Below are 17,059 nucleotides of genomic sequence, written 5' to 3' on the forward strand. Positions count from 1 at the left end.
TGAAACAAAACCCTATCTGATTTGTTTAATCTGGGTTAACCAATCTCTGCTGGAATATGTGCTGTTATGCAGTCAGTAGAGGTTAGGTGTCACATGTACGGACATGGCTGGGCCTGGACAGAGCCTGACATCAGAGAAAGGAAAGGGAAGGCCTTGTGATCTTTCCTGGACTGACCAGTGAGAAACCAGCTTGGAAGGCCTTGTGATCTGTCTGGACTGACCAGTGAGAAACCAGTTTGGAAGGCCTTGTGATCTGTCTGGACTGACCAGTGAGAAACCAGTTTGGAAGGCCTTGTGATCTGTCTGGACTGACCAGTGAGAGACCAGCTTGGAAGGCCTTGTGATCTGTCTGTCCTGGACTGACCAGTGAGAACAGCTTGCCTTATCTTTTACTATTAAATAACCTTTCTGGCCCGTGATTAACCGATGTCACAAAGCAGCACTTGATTTGTGAAGGCAATTTCCCAGACGTTCGCTGAGATCACATACGATTCACGGTTAACACACTGGATGTTGGCTGAAACATAAATTACCTTTTAAAAGTGAAGCACTGTATATTACACTGTGGATTCATTGCTGTTTGTTTCAGTCACAGTGTTTATTCATTTAAAATAGACAAAAAAAGCTTTCCACAAAGAAAACATCTTGTATTGTGATCGTTGGAACCATACACATATAATTAGAACAGTATATCAGTAGAATGACATACCTGTTCAGGCTGACCGTCCCCTCAGTTTAGCTCACCTCTTACTCAGCTCTTGCCTAACCTAGTAGCTTTTATTCATTGTATTGTTTTATTCCTGTTTTGTTTTATAATCTTTGCTTCACAGTGTCCTTGGGGTTTTTGAAAGGCACTTAAATCCCATGTCACTGTCAGACATACTCAAACTATAATCCCTGTGGTGTTCCTGTCAGACATACTCAAACTATAATCCCTGTGGTGTTCCTGTCAGACATCTTGAAACTATAATCCCTGTGGTGTCCCTGTCAGACATCTTGAAACTATAATCCCTGTGGTGTTCCTGTCAGACAATCTGAAACTATAATCCCTGTGGTGTCCCTGTCAGACATACTCAAACTATAATCCCTGTGGTGTCCCTGTCAGACATACTCAAACTATAAACCCTGTGGTGTTCCTGTCAGACATACTCAAACTATAATCCCTGTGGTGTCCCTGACGAACATGCTGAAACTATAATCCCTGTGGTGTTCCTGTCAGACAATCTGAAACTATAATCCCTGTGGTGTCTCTGACAGACATGCTGAAACTATAATCCCTGTGGTGTCCCTGACGAACATGCTGAAACTATAATCCCTGTGGTGTCCCTGTCAGACAATCTGAAATTTGAAATCCCTGTGGTGTCCCTGTCAGACATCTTGAAACTATAATCCCTGTGGTGTCCCTGTCAGACAATCTGAAACTATAATCCCTGTGGTGTCCCTGACAGACATGCTGAAACTATAATCCCTGTGGTGTTCCTGTCAGACAAAATGAAACTATAATTCATGTGGTGTCCCTGATCAGATATATAGTTTAAGTCAGAAGTTTACATACACCTTAGCCAAATACATTTAAACTCAGTTGAACTATTCCTGATATTTAATCCTAGTCAAAATTCTCTGTTTTAGGTCAATTCTGATCACCACTTTATTTTAAGAATGTGAAATGTCTGAATAATAGTAGAGAGAATGATTTATTTCTTTCATCACATTCCCAGTGGGTCAGGAGTTTACATACACTCAATTAGTATTTGGTAGCATTGCCTTTACATTGTTAAACTTGGGTAAAACACCTTGGGTAGCCTTGCACAAGCTTCCCACAATAAATTGGGAAGACCCATTTGCGAACAAGCTTTTACTTCCTGACTGATGTCTTGAGATGTTGCTTCAATATGATGACATCTATTTTGTGAAGTGCACCAGTCCCTCCTGCAGCAAAGCACCCCCACAACATGATGCTGCCACCCCTGTGCTTCACGGTTGGGATGGTGTTCTTCGGCTTGCAAGCCTCCCCCTTTTTCCTCCAATCATAACGATGGTTATTATGGCCAAACAGTTCTATTTTTGTTTCATCAGACCGGAGGACATTTCTCCAGAAAGTACGATCTTTGTCCCCATGTGCAGTTGCAAACCGTAGTGTTTTTTTTTTTTTTATGGCAGTTTTGGAGCAGTGGCTCCTTCCTTGCTGAGTGGCTTTTCAGGTTATGTCGATATAGAACTCGTTTAACTGTGGATATAGATGCTTTTGTACCGGTTTCCTCCAGCATCTTCACAAGGTCCTTTGCTGTGGTTCTGGGATTGATTTGCACTTTTCGCACCAAAGTATGTTCATCTCTAGGAGACAGAGCACGTCTCCTTCCTGAGCGGTATGATGTCTGCGTGGTCCCATGGTGTTCATACTTGCGTACTATTATTTGTACAGATGAACGTGGTCCCTTCAGGCATTTGGAAATTGCTCCCGAGGATGAACCATTTTTTTCTGAGGTCTTGGCTGATTTCTTTTGATTTTCCCATGATGTCAAGCAAAGAGTTTGAAGGTAGGTCTTGAAATACACCTACAATAGGCTAATTGACATAATTTGAGTCAGTCAGAAGCTTCTAAAGCCATGACATTTTCTGGATTTTTCCAAGCTGTTTACAGGCACAGTCAACTTAGTGTATGTAAACTTCTGACCCACTGGAATTGTGATACAGTGAATTATAAGTGAAATAGTCTGTCTGTAAACAATTGTTGGAAAAATTCCTTGTGTCATGCACAAAGTAGATGTCCTAACCGACTTGCCAAAACTATAGTTTGTTAACAAGAAATTTGTGGAGTGGTTGAAAAATGACTCCAACGTAAGTATATGTAAACACCCGACTTCAGGCAGCAGAAGGTCTGAAGGTCTGTATCTCTCCAATAGGGAGTGTTGAAGCAGCAGAAGGTCTGTATATCTCCAATAGGGAGTGTTGAAGCAGCAGAAGGTCTGAAGGTCTGTATCTCTCCAATAGGGAGTGTTGAAGCAGCAGAAGGTCTGTATCTCTCCAATAGGGAGTGTTGAAGCAGCAGAAGGTCTGTATCTCTCCAATAGGGAGTGTTGAAGCAGCAGAAGGTCTGTATATCTCCAATAGGGAGTGTTGAAGCAGCAGAAGGTCTGTATCTCTCCAATAGGGAGTGTTGAAGCAGCAGAAGGTCTGTATCTCTCCAATAGGGAGTGTTGAAGCAGCAGAAGGTCTGTATCTCTCCAATAGGGAGTGTTGAAGCAGCAGAAGGTCTGTATATCTCCAATAGGGAGTGTTGAAGCAGCAGAAGGTCTGTATCTCTCCAATAGGGAGTGTTGAAGCAGCAGAAGGTCTGTATCTCTCCAATAGGGAGTGTTGAAGCAGCAGAAGGTCTGTATCTCTCCAATAGGGAGTGTTGAAGCAGCAGAAGGTCTGTATCTCCCCAATAGGGAGTGTTGAAGCAGCAGAAGGTCTGTATCTCTCCAATAGGGAGTGTTGAAGCAGCAGAAGGTCTGTATCTCTCCAATAGGGAGTGTTGAAGCAGCAGAAGGTCTGTATCTCTCCAATAGGGAGTGTTGAAGCAGCAGAAGGTCTGTATCTCTCCAATAGGGAGTGTTGAAGCAGCAGAAGATCTGTATCTCTCCAATAGGGAGTGTTGAAGCAGCAGAAGGTCTGTATATCTCCAATAGGGAGTGTTGAAGCAGCAGAAGGTCTGTATCTCTCCAATAGGGAGTGTTGAAGCAGCAGAAGGTCTGTATCTCTCCAATAGGGAGTGTTGAAGCAGCAGAAGGTCTGTATCTCTCCAATAGGGAGTGTTGAAGCAGCAGAAGGTCTGTATCTCTCCAATAGGGAGTGTTGAAGCAGCAGAAGGTCTGTATCTCTCCAATAGGGAGTGTTGAAGCAGCAGAAGGTCTGTATCTCTCCAATAGGGAGTGTTGAAGCAGCAGAAGGTCTGTATCTCCCCAATAGGGAGTGTTGAAGCAGCAGAAGGTCTGTATCTCTCCAATAGGGAGTGTTGAAGCAGCAGAAGGTCTGTATCTCTCCAATAGGGAGTGTTGAAGCAGCAGAAGGTCTGTATATCTCCAATAGGGAGTGTTGAAGCAGCAGAAGGTCTGTATCTCTCCAATAGGGAGTGTTGAAGCAGCAGAAGGTCTGTATCTCTCCAATAGGGAGTGTTGAAGCAGCAGAAGGTCTGTATCTCTCCAATAGGGAGTGTTGAAGCAGCAGAAGGTCTGTATCTCTCCAATAGGGAGTGTTGAAGCAGCAGAAGGTCTGTATCTCTCCAATAGGGAGTGTTGAAGCAGCAGAAGCTCTGTATATCTCCAATAGGGAGTGTTGAAGCAGCAGAAGGTCTGTATATCTCCAATAGGGAGTGTTGAAGCAGCAGAAGGTCTGTATCTCTCCAATAGGGAGTGTTGAAGCAGCAGAAGGTCTGTATCTCTCCAATAGGGAGTGTTGAAGCAGCAGAAGGTCTGTATATCTCCAATAGGGAGTGTTGAAGCAGCAGAAGGTCTGAAGGTCTGTATCTCTCCAATAGGGAGTGTTGAAGCAGCAGAAGGTCTGTATCTCTCCAATAGGGAGTGTTGAAGCAGCAGAAGGTCTGTATCTCTCCAATAGGGAGTGTTGAAGCAGCAGAAGGTCTGTATCTCTCCAATAGGGAGTGTTGAAGCAGCAGAAGGTCTGTATCTCTCCAATAGGGAGTGTTGAAGCAGCAGAAGGTCTGTATCTCTCCAATAGGGAGTGTTGAAGCAGCAGAAGGTCTGTATCTCTCCAATAGGGAGTGTTGAAGCAGCAGAAGGTCTGTATCTCTCCAATAGGGAGTGTTGAAGCAGAAGAATTTTGTGGTGTACAAAAGGTAAAAAGTATTGTTGTAAATGTTTTCTGTGGAGTTGAGCTGTGTGTCATGGTAAGAGGACAAGGTCGCACAACAGGATTTGAAAAAAACATATTTTGAAGTGGAGCATTTCCATCTCATTTGCATCGGGAAGGCAGACAGTCAGGCATTCAAGTATTCAAGCCACAAGTGTGAGACCGGAACGAGAGCATACTGGATTGATTACCTGCTCAGAACTGTCTGGTAGGGAGCTCAGGCACTGACAATTACAGGCACCACCAAAAGACATTCGGAAAGTATTCAGACCCCTTGACATTTTCCACGTTTTGTTAAGTTACAGCCTTATTCTAACATGGATTTTTTTAAATTAAATCCTCCTCAATTTACACACAAAATAGTTTTTTTTAGGCATTTTTGCACATTTTTAAACATAAATAACATAACTTATTTACAGACCCTTTGCAATGAGACTCGAAATTGAGCTCAGGTGCATCCTGTTTCCATTGATCATCCTTGAGATGTTTCTACAATTTTACTGGAGTCCGCCTGTGGTAAATTCATTTGATTGGACATGATTTGGAAAGGCTGGAAAGACCTGTCTACATAAGGTCCCATAGTTGACAGTGCATGTCATAGCAAAAGCCATGAGATCAAAGGAATTGTCTGTAGAGCTCCGAGACAGGATTGTGACGAGGCACAGATCTGAGGAAGGGTACCAAAAGATGTCTGCAGCATTGAAGATCCCCAAGAACACAGTGGCCTCCATCATTCTTAAATGGAAGAAGTTTGGAACCACCAAGACTCTTCCTGGAGCTGGCCGACTGGCCAAACTGAGCAATCAGGGGGAAAAGGGCCTGTCAGGAAGGTGACCAAGAATCTGATGGTCACTCTGACAGAGCTCCAGAAGTCCTCTGTGGAGATGGGAGAACCTTCCAGAAGAACAACTATCTCTGCAGCACTCCACCAATCAGGTCTTTATGGTAGAGTGGCTAGACGGAAGCCACTCCTCAGTAAAAGTCACAAGACAGTCTGCTTGGAGTTTGCCAAAAGGCCCCTAAAGGACTCTGATCATGAGAAACAAGATTCTCTGGTCTGATGAAACCAAGATTGAAAGGACAACAACCCTAAGCACGCAACCAAAACAACGCAGGAGTGGCCTCGGGACAAGTCTCTGAATGTCCATGAGTGGCCCAGCCAGAGCCCGGACTTGAACCCAATTGAACATTTCTGGAGAGACCTGAAAATAGCTGTGCATCAATGCTCCCCACCCAACCTGACAGAGCTTGAGAGGATCTGCAGAGAAGATTTGGAGAAAAAAAACAGGTGTGCCAAGCTTGTAGCGTCATACCCAAGAAGACTCAAGGCTGTAATTGCTACCAATGGCACTTCAGCAAAGTACTGATTAATGGGTCTGAATACTTATGCAAATATAATATATATATATATATATTTTTTGGTATACATTTGCCAAAAATTTAAAAAACTGTTTTTGTTTGTCATTATGGGGTATTGTGGGTAGATTATTGGGGGGGGGGGGTCTATTTAATCCAACTGAGTATGAGGTTTAAAAGTAACAAAATGTGCAAAAAGTCAAGGGATCTGAATGCTTTCCAAATGCACTGAACCGCCATCCCAGCAGGCTATTTGGAAGGGTTGCCAGTAAAAATCCTTTACTGAGAGCAAACAACAACTGTAAACGCCTGGAGTTTGCTAAACGGCATTGACACTTGGATTGGAACCAGTGCTATGGTCATTTGAGACGAAAATCGAGCTCATTGACTACACACACCAATGGTGGGTTTGGCCTTTTGAAATAGGAATACATATGCAGAAAAAAACCTCATGATTACTATAAAACATGGTGGTAGATCTTTGACATTATGGGCTGTTTTGCCTCCACTGGTCCTGGGACCCTTGATAAGGTCCACGGCATCGTGAACTCTACCAGGACATTTTTAGCCAAAAACCTGGTTGCCTCTGCCAGGAGGCTGAAAATTAGCGGCAAGTCAATCTTCCAGCAAGACAATGACCCCACACACACATCAAAAATCTACAAGAAATGCTTAATTGACCACACAATTGTGGTTTAACTAGGGGTCTAAACATTGGCCCGCAGCATACCATCCAATTGGCTTGCCCATGAAACTAAGAAGGGATGGTCCTTGATACACACAGGAAACTGTTGAGCATGAAAAACCCCAGCAGCGTTGCAGTTCTTTAACACAAACTGGTGCACCTGGCACCTACTATCGTACCACGTAGAAGGATTTTTAAGCCTAGAGACAATTGAAACATGGATTGTGTATGTGTGCCATTCAGAGGGTGAATGGACTAGACAAAAGTTTGTGATTTTGAACGGGGTAAGTGCCAGGCACACCGGCTTGCGTTTTTCACACTCAACAGTCCCGGGTGTATCAATAATGGTCCACCATCCAGAGGTCATCCAGCCAACTTGACACAACTGTGGGAAGCTTAGGAGTCTACATGGGCCAGGATCCCTGTGGAATACTTTTGACACTTTGTAGAGTCCATGTTAGGCATTCTCAGTGTATGTACAGTATGTATATAAACATTGTCAGGACTCCACACATACAAGAACATTCAGATCCACCACATTGTGGCGCTATAACAGGCACATTTATATCTCTAGATCTGTTTGACTCAGAGTCATGGCTAACCTGTAGAGTATGGCTCTGTTTGGCCACATGGAGGTGCTGTTGAACAGGAAAAACAATTAATGCAAGCTCATTGGCTTTTACCGGCCATGTTGTTTGAACTTGTCTTGAGTTCTGATATTTGGCAAGCGTGTTAAGGAGTACAGAAGTAGATCATCCTAGGCCGATTTGTCCTGATGGTGGCACAGTGGGCCCACAGCTTGAACCCACGGCATTACTGCTTGCAGCTATATTCTTTATGTAGTGTTCTGTCTCTTTGTTGCATGTTTCTCAGCGTGATTGACATATAGGATCCCTCTCTGTGCTAGATGTCCCCCACGGGAGAGAATAACACTGAATAACACTGCTTCAAAGGTGAATCGGTACACACACACAGTCTATGACTCTATGGGAACAACATAATCAATCGATTACCACACTGCATGGCACTTTAATGAGACCGGTCAAGTCATCTTTTTCTTAATAACTGATTTTCCATCTCCATAGCAACCCCTTTATCATTATAAAAGGACTATATTTATTCTGAAAATATGACATTTTTCTGCAGTTAATTGGAAGCTCATTCACTGTCAAATGTATGATTTGAAATAGGTATATTCACAGGGCATTGTGTCTTAACTTGACATTGTCATTGATTAAAATATGCTGTTTATTTACCCTCCTGAGAGGGGTTGCCTTTGATCCAATGGGGCTCCTGATGACAGTGTGTGCCACACTATGTGATGCTCTTCTCTTTTATTAAGTCCCAATCACTTTGAAGTGCAATAGAATAATATAGTGCTTTATAACATAATATTTTCTACATTGTAGAATAATAGTGAAGACATCAAAAGAATAATAGTGAAGACATCAAAAGAATAATAGTGAAGACATCAAAACTATGAAATAACACATATGGAATCATGTAGTAACCAAAAAAGTGTTAAACAAATCAAAATATATTTAATATTTTAGATTCTTCAACGTTGCCACCCTTTGCCTTGATTACAGCGTTGCACACTCTTGGCATTCTCTCAACCAGGTAGTCACCTGGAATGTATTTCAATTAACAGGTGTGCATTGTTAAAAGTGAATTTGTGGAATTTCTTTCCTTCTAAATGCATTTGAGCCAATCAGTTGTGTTGTGACAAGGTGAAACTGTAATGAGTAGGTGTGTCCAAACTTTTGACTGGTACTGTATATCATGGAATAATGTGAAATATTTAAACAATAATGTAGCTGTGAGCTAGGACTGACCTCTGAAAGTGACAGTGTACAGGCCAACCATATCACCATGTTCATCACATGAGTGTGCAGTACAGTTCTGTGAAAGCATTATCTGACGGATTACAGTCAAGAATGTCTGGGATTGGGCTGTAATCTGTTCTATGCTAGGTATGCTAGCCCATAGGCTATTATAGGATAATCTGACCTCTCCAGACCTCTTAAGAACACCCTTCTGGATGAACCAGAGCCCTCTGCCTGAGGGAGACAATCAGTGACTATCATTCTGTTTGAATGGGCTGGAAACAATTACCCTGTAATATGTCCAATCAACATGTGGCATCAGAAAGCTATTATTTATTCTTGCACATCTCCTTCGGTGTTAGTGTCAACGCGCATGCCCCGCCCACCTGAGGATCTGCCATCTATTTCCTGTGTATGAGGGGTGCAAATTCCACTTGTCACTTAAATCTTGCTGGATTGATTGCCCCTCATTTTTTACTCCTGCAACTGTTTCCTACTCTTGCTTGGCTTGTGCCTGTTCTGTTTTTTCCCATTAACATTATGGACTGTGGAAAATGTTTGTAACGACCTGTCACACACACACCCCGGTAAAGGCTGAAATGGGCTCAATTGGATACTTTGGCTTAGCAGTTCTGCTAACACATCCTGCTGCTGCCGATTGCTACCACTGCTAGTATGAGTGTGCTTCTTTTTCTCCCACCTGCACTCCAGCCCTCCACCTGTTAGACTCTGTTTTACTGCTGGCTGATAGGTATGCAGTAGCTTGACGCTCTCATTGCTTGTTGGTAATTGTATCCATTGACACTTTGCTTGGGAAGTGAGCTACCCTGAAGGAGCAGAGCCTATTTTGTCAAGACTTGCATTATTCATTACTTAACAAATGGTTGAACATATTTCTATGTGGTGTTTCCTTTCTGAAGTACACTCATTATTTGTCCAGTAAAATGTTTTATGTGCTATTATTCAGTCAATATCGTTTGGAGTATCTAAATCAAATCAAATGTATTTATATAGCCCTTCGTACATCAGCTGATATCTCAAAGTGCTGTACAGAAACCCAGCCTAAAACCCCAAACAGCAAGCAATGCAGGTGTAGAAGCACGGTGGCTAGGAAAAACTCCCTAGAAAGGCCAAAACCTAGGAAGAAACCTAGAGAGGAACCAGGCTATGTGGGGTGGCCAGTCCTCTTCTGGCTGTGCCAGGTGGAGATTATAACAGAACATGGCCAAGATGTTCAAATGTTCATAAATGACCAGCATGGTCGAATAATAATAAGGCAGAACAGTTGAAACTGGAGCAGCAGCACAACCAGGTGGACTGGGGACAGCAAGGAGTCATCATGTCAGGTAGTCTGGGGCATGGTCCTAGGGCTCAGGTCTTCCGAGAGAGAGAAAGAAAGAGAGAGAGAGGATTAGAGAGAGCACACTTAAATTCACACAGGACACCGAATAGGACAGGAGAAGTACTCCAGATATAACAAACTGACCCTAACCCCCCGACACAAACTACTGCAGCATAAATACTGGAGGCTGAGACAGGAGGGGTCAGGAGACACTGTGGCCCCATCAGAGGACACCCCCGGACAGGGCCAAACAGGAAGGATATAACCCCACCCACTTTGCCAAAGCACAGCCCCCACACCACTAGAGGGATATCTTCAATCAAATTCAATCAAATTTATTTTATATAGCCCTTCGTACATCCGCTGATATCTCAAAGTGCTGTACAGAAACCCAGCCTAAAACCCCAAACAGCAAGCAATGCAGGTGAAGAAGCACGGTGGCTAGGAAAAACTCCCTAGAAAGGCCAAAACCTAGGAAGAAACCTAGAGAGGAACCAGGCTATGTGGGGTGGCCAGTCCTCTTCTGGCTGTGCCGGGTGGAGATTATAACAAAACATGGTCAAGATGTTCAAATGTTCATAAATGACCAGCATGGTCGAATAATAATAAGGCAGAATAGTTGAAACTGGAGCAGCAGCACAGTCAGGTGGACTGGGGACAGCAAGGAGTCATCATGTCAGGTATTCCTGGGGCATGGTCCTAGGGCTCAGGTCCTCCGAGAGAGAGAAAGAAAGAGAGAATTAGAGAGAGCATATGTGGGATGGCCAGTCCTCTTCTGGCTGTGCCGGGTGGAGATTATAACAGAACATGGCCAAGATGTTCAAATGTTCATAAATGATCAGCATGGTCGAATAATAATAAGGCAGAACAGTTGAAACTGGAGCAGCAGCACAGCCAGGTGGACTGGGGACAGCAAGGAGTCATCATGTCAGGTAGTCCTGGGGCATGGTCCTAGGGCTCAGGTCCTCCGAGAGAGAGAAAGAGAGAAGGAGAGAATTAGAGAACACACACTTAGATTCACACAGGACACCGAATAGGACAGGAGAAGTACTCCAGATATAACAAACTGACCCTAGCCCCCCGACACATAAACTACTGCAACCACCAACTTACCATCCAGAGACAAGGCTGAGTATAGCCCACAAAGATCTCTGCCACGGCACAACCCAAGGGGGGGCGCCAACCCAGACAGGATGACCACATCAGTGAATCAACCAACTCATGTGACGCACCCCTTCCAGGGACGGTATGAGAGAGCCCCAGTAAGCCAGTGACTAAGCCCCTGTAATAGGGTTAGAGGCAGAGAATCCCAGTGGAAAGAGGGGAACCGGCCAGGCAGAGACAGCAAGGGCGGTTCGTTGCTCCAGAGCCTTTCCGTTCACCTTCCCACTCCTGGGCCAGACTACACTCAATCATATGACCCACTGAAGAGATGAGTCTTCAGTAAAGACTTAAAGGTTGAGACCGAGTTTGCGTCTCTGACATGGGTAGGCAGAACGTTCCATAAAAATGGAGCTCTATAGGAGAAAGCCCTGCCTCAGCTGTTTGCTTAGAAATTCTAGGGACAATTAGGAGGCCTGCGTCTTGTGACCGTAGCGTACGTGTAGGTATGTACGGCAGGACCAAATCAGAGAGATAGGTAGGAGCAAGCCCATGTAATGCTTTGTAGGTTAGCAGTAAAACCTTGAAATCAGCCCTTGCCTTAACAGGAAGCCAGTGTAGAGAGACTAGCACTGGAGTAATATGATAAAATGTTTTGGTTCTAGTCAGGATTCTAGCAGCCGTATTTAGCACTAACTAATAGTTATCCAACTATTGTGTTTATTAGCATTGTTAAACAAACAAAAAACTTTAAACAATTTCAATGAACGTTGAGCATGTTATAGTATCTGTGCTGTACAGTCCCTTGTTTCTAGCTTTTCTCATCTGATTGATAGCTGATGTCAGATGGAGTAAGTTCTCCTCTTTCCTCCCACAAGCCACCTCTGGAAACCCAGCTAAGGCAGACTGACCTCACGGAGATTTATAATTTACATGTTATTTATTTAGCAGACGCTCTTATCCAGAGCCACTTACAATTAGCACATTGAACTTAGCTAGGTGAGACAACAACACATCATATACTCTTCAAAGAGGTAGGGTTTCAGACATTTTTTGGAAGTTGAGGCAGAGACACCGCTGTCCCGACTTGTTCCACCATTGGGATGCCAGAACACAGAAGAGCTTTGACTGGGCTGAGCGGGAACTGCCCCCCCGTAGGGTTGGGAGGGCCAAGAGACCAGGTGGGGTGGAATGGAGTGTTTGGGTTGGGATGTAGGGTTAGCCTGAAGCCTGAAGGTAAGGAGGAGCAGTTCACCTTGCTGCTCCGTAGGCGGGCACCAGGGTCTTGAAGATGATGCGAGCTTCGACTGGAAGTCAGTGGAGTGTGCTAACATGGGACAATTTAGGAAGGTTGAAAATCAAATGGGCTGCGGCATTCTGGATAAGTTCCAGAGGTGTAATTTTTTTTTTTTTTACCTTTATTTAACTAGGCAAGTCAGTTAAGAACAAATTCTTATTTACAATGACGGCCTAGGAACAGTGGGTTAAGGGGCAGAACGACAGATTTGTACCTTGTCAGCTCGGGGATTTGAACTTGCAACCTTTCGGTTACTAGTCCAACACTCTAACCACAAGGCTACCCTGCCGCCCAGCCAACAGGGAGTTGCAGTAGTCCAGATGGGAGATGACAAGAACCTAAGCAAATCAAGTCAAGAGAAGCAGGGCAGAACCCTGTGGCCTTGAGTACCCTCAGCCCTGTCTGTCCGTCCGTCCGTCCGAAGCCTGTCTCTTCAATCCTCTAGATGTGTCCATGCAATGATGAACAAGTCCTCCATCTTTACCACTCTATTCTGACATATAGGCTGCATCTGAAATGACATCCTATTCCCTACCTAGTGCACTGCTTTTGACCAGGGCCCATAGGGAATGGAGTGCCATTTGGAATGCAGCCAGGGTCAAAGGTGTAATTTATATATTTAATCTGAGCTTCACTACACGATGTGGGGAACAAAAGAGCCTGACTGTCAGGTCCGGAACAATAAGTGAAATTTTAAAGGTGGAGAATATTTGCCAATTCCACAACATTAGGAAGGACACTTTCTATTGTTCAACATGGCCAGAGGACAGAGTTATCATGCAGATATTCCCTGACATGACATCTCTCGCGCCCTCTCTTTCTTGCTCTTTCTCTCTCTCTTGATCTCTCTTCCTCTTCCCCGCTTTTGCTATCCCTCTCTCCCTCCCCCTCATTCCCCTCTATGAGGACACAGCTTTAGCACCTGATAAGCAGTAGAGACAGTGGATAGATGGCTAGGGAGAGGTGCTCAGTTATGCTGTGGGAGTCTGTCTCTAAATCTGAATCCCAAGTAACACCCTATTCCCTTAGTCAACTACTATTGACCAGGACCCTGCTGGGATGCAGCCTGAGTGTATACTGATGCTGGGAGTACAGGGTGGATAACGAAGAGCCTCTGACCCCTCTTGAGCTGTGCCAGTGGAGGTCTACCGACCCCTCTTGAGCTGTGCCTGATGAGGTGTCATGTACTCACAGCAGAGGCAAAGTGTTTTGGGGAGGAAGGGGAAGCAAGGGGACGACGGGGGAAGGTTAGAGTGACTAATAGACTCAGGCATCTTGAAGACACACAAACGCATGCACATTTTAAAGGTCCAGCACAGTCATCCTATTTCCCAAGTAAAAATAGCCTTTGAATGATCAAAACATTACCCATAATATTTTTAGGCTATTAAAATGCTCAGAATTCAACAAATTGTACCATTTCTCTACATCTCTAACTATCAGGAAGTCTGAAAGAACATGCTGAGTGGGCGGGGAGCATATATTCATGCGCTTGCCTTTGTGGTTGTTGCCAGGTAACAAGGTAAACAAATGGGCCACGTCAGTCCATGCCTAACTGGCATGCTTCAACCCATTTTCTCTGCAACATGTTCTCATGGTCAACAGAGCTGATCATAGACTGTTGGATATCAGACAAACAGCAGCAATACACAACTTTCTTTCTATTGTTTTGTATCTGATTACAGAATACAGTTCACTGATACACTTCTTCACAAGAATTAGTAAAGCCTGAGACACGTTAGAAGCTTAGACATAAGGGAATGTACATGAAATCAGCATACAATAAGTGTACTGGACAATGTATTGGTGCCTCTGCAATAGCATTATAAAGCCAGGAAGCCTTGGAAGAATGGCGCCAGAAGGGATGGCTGCCGTTTTACGGGCTCCTAACCAATTATGCTATTTTGTGTGTTTTTTCGCATTGTTTGTAACTTATTTTGTACATAATGTCGATACTACCGTCTCTTACGACCGAAAAGAGCTTCTGGATATCAGAACAGCGATTACTCACCTCGAACTGGACATTCACTTAGAGAAAATAAGGAAATACAGGGGGCGGAGATCAGGGTGCCTTGTGACAATTCGTGAATAATTTTGCACGCCCAATTTTTCAGTTTTTGATTTGTTAAAAAAGTTTGAAATATCCAATAAATGTCGTTCCACTTCATGATTGTGTCCCACTTGTTGTTGATTCTTCACAAAAAAATACAGTTTTATATCTTTATGTTTGAAGCCTGAAATGTGGCAAAAGGTCGCAAAGTTCAAGGGGGCCGAATACTTTCGCAAGGTGAAATATTGATCAACATGAACATTTTTGAGAAATAATTTGACATAAAAAAAATAATAATTAGAGCCATAAGCCTAATATAGGCACCCGGCCACCCTACAGGGGCAGGATCGCCATTGATTTGTACAATTTGTAACACTCATCTCCCTTCCGAATACTTAAAAAGACAATACTAAGCAACAATATCATGTCATATCACGTAAAAGTAAATTACTTAGGCTTTAGGAAATGCAACCAAATACAGAGATTGATGGGGAGGGGAGCAGGAGAGGGGGGTTACTCATGTACCGTGCTTCAATCAAGCAGGCTTCAGTCAACCCCAAGACTGAAGCGGCAGACAAATTCCGCAATGGTCTCCTCCTTGTCAGGCCTCTCACACTGGGCAGATAGGTGTCCTAGGATGGACAGCTCCCACAGCTTCCCCACCTAAAACGCTGGATTAAGGGTGGCCTTGTTAAAGTGGAGATCCAGGAGCCTATCTACGTAGCTCGTAATGTTTTTGAAAAAGGAAATGTTGGGGATCCCGAGTGGCGCAGCGGTCTAAGGCACTTTGATCCCAGGCTGTTTCACAACCGGCCGTGATCGGGAATCCCATAGGACGGCCCAGCTTCGTCCGGGTTAGGGGAGGGTATGGCCGGGGGGCTTTACTTGGCTCATCACACTCTAGCGACTCCTTGTGGCGGGCCGGGTGCCTGCAGGCTGACCTCGGTCGTCAGGTGAACGTTGTTTCCTCCGACACATTGGTGCGGCTGGATTACAAGTTAAGGGTGTTAAGAAGCACGGTTTGGCGTGTAAAAAAAGGGGGTAATGTTTGTTAAATGGGTTGTGAATTTTATTTCCTTTTAATTACTGTTCTGGGTTGTGATGCAATCAATTTATTGATGTTGTGATCTACTTTCAAGTACTCAATTTGAAAAAATGCAATATTTAATCATGCACTTTTTAATGAAATGATTCAATGTTTGTGTCTTGGAATTTGTGTGTGTCTGAAATGCTCAATTGATTGTAAATGAATAACTATGACTTACAAAATGTTGGCTCTGTCTTCACAGCATATCCCCTCTTCTTTGCCTCGGGAAAGATGATTTTGTATCACAACATCCTGCTGCGGTGGTTGCCTGGGAAGCTGTGCAGACAGCGTAGATGTAGAATTTTCTTAAATGTCTATCATTACAGCTTGATGATAGCGGAAAGTGAAATACTAAACTCCCCCCGACTCCCTCTGATCATCATGATTAGTCCCAAGTTACATCAACTGTAAGACAACAATCACACAATATGACTTTCCAGGGGTAGATTACAAACATCATACACACCGTAACTCCTTTTGGGAACACAGTTCCATTGTGTCACCTGTGTGCTGGCAGTTCTCAGACTCAACATAGGAGACTTAGGGAAGGAGGAACAACACCCATATAGTGACTATCAGGTGTGTTACAGTCAAAACAGCCACAGTTGCATTATCTAACGTTAGCCCCACGATCTCCACAAAAATATTGGCTAACGTGTCAGACTCATCAAAACTGATACTTACATTATGGTCAGCGCTTGCAAGATCCACTGATCCACTGTCAATGAGGGTACAACATTCGTCTTCAGGATTAGCTTCCTGGCAAGAAAGAGAGACACACACACACACACACACACACACACACACACACTAGAGAAAGAGAAGTCCAAGGCACTAAACACAGTTACAGACACGCTTCTGCTAAAGTACCCTCCACTGTATAGATTCTGTAGACAGGTTTAGAATACCATTTCTGCTATTTCAGCATCCCTTAGAGACAACAAAAAACAACCTCTTTCCTTTCCTCCGATTGAAGATTCACTCTTGCGTCGGTGGTGCTCAGGGGATCCCAAGGCGGGGCTAATCTTGTTTGACTTCTGTGTGTACAGACTTTATTATCGAGCTCAGATCACCGAACATCACAGAAACACAGAGCCCGGCCTCCTACTGCGTCCTTCTGAAGAAGCAGATTTAATTGGGTGCCTGCCCCGCCGTTGCTGCTTCTACCTCCTCCTTCAACCCTGCTGCTTCTACCTCCTCCTCCAACCCTGCTGCTTCTATCTCTTCCTCCAACCCTGCTGCTTCTACCTCCACCTCCAACCCTGCTGCTTCTACCTCCTCCTCCAACCCTGCTGCTTCTACCTCCTCCTCCAACCCTGCTGCTTCTATCTCTTCCTCCAACCCTGCTGCTTCTACCTCCACCTCCAACCCTGCTGCTTCTACCTCCTCCTCCAACCCTGCTGCTTCTATCTCTTCCTCCAACCCTGCTGCTTCTACCTCCTCCTCCAACCCTGCTGCTTCTAC

The 17,059-nt window shown here is 44.3% G+C and overlaps 1 long non-coding RNA gene across 1 annotated transcript; it reads right to left on the reverse strand.

The window, feature by feature from the left end:
• Positions 1-8,416: 8,416 nt before the first annotated feature.
• On the reverse strand, positions 8,417-16,478 carry LOC110536920 (uncharacterized). The gene is made up of 4 exons (XR_005034854.2): positions 16,280-16,478; positions 16,062-16,134; positions 15,774-15,871; positions 8,417-10,095 (listed from the first exon to the last, which is right to left on the reverse strand). It is a non-coding gene; the product is annotated as an uncharacterized LOC110536920 (long non-coding RNA).
• Between the last annotated feature and the right edge of the window lie 581 nt (positions 16,479-17,059).

The sequence above is a fragment of the Oncorhynchus mykiss genome, chromosome 12, assembly GCF_057628025.1.
Source record: "Oncorhynchus mykiss isolate SJ-2025 chromosome 12, ASM5762802v1, whole genome shotgun sequence".
Lineage (NCBI taxonomy): Eukaryota > Metazoa > Chordata > Actinopteri > Salmoniformes > Salmonidae > Oncorhynchus > Oncorhynchus mykiss.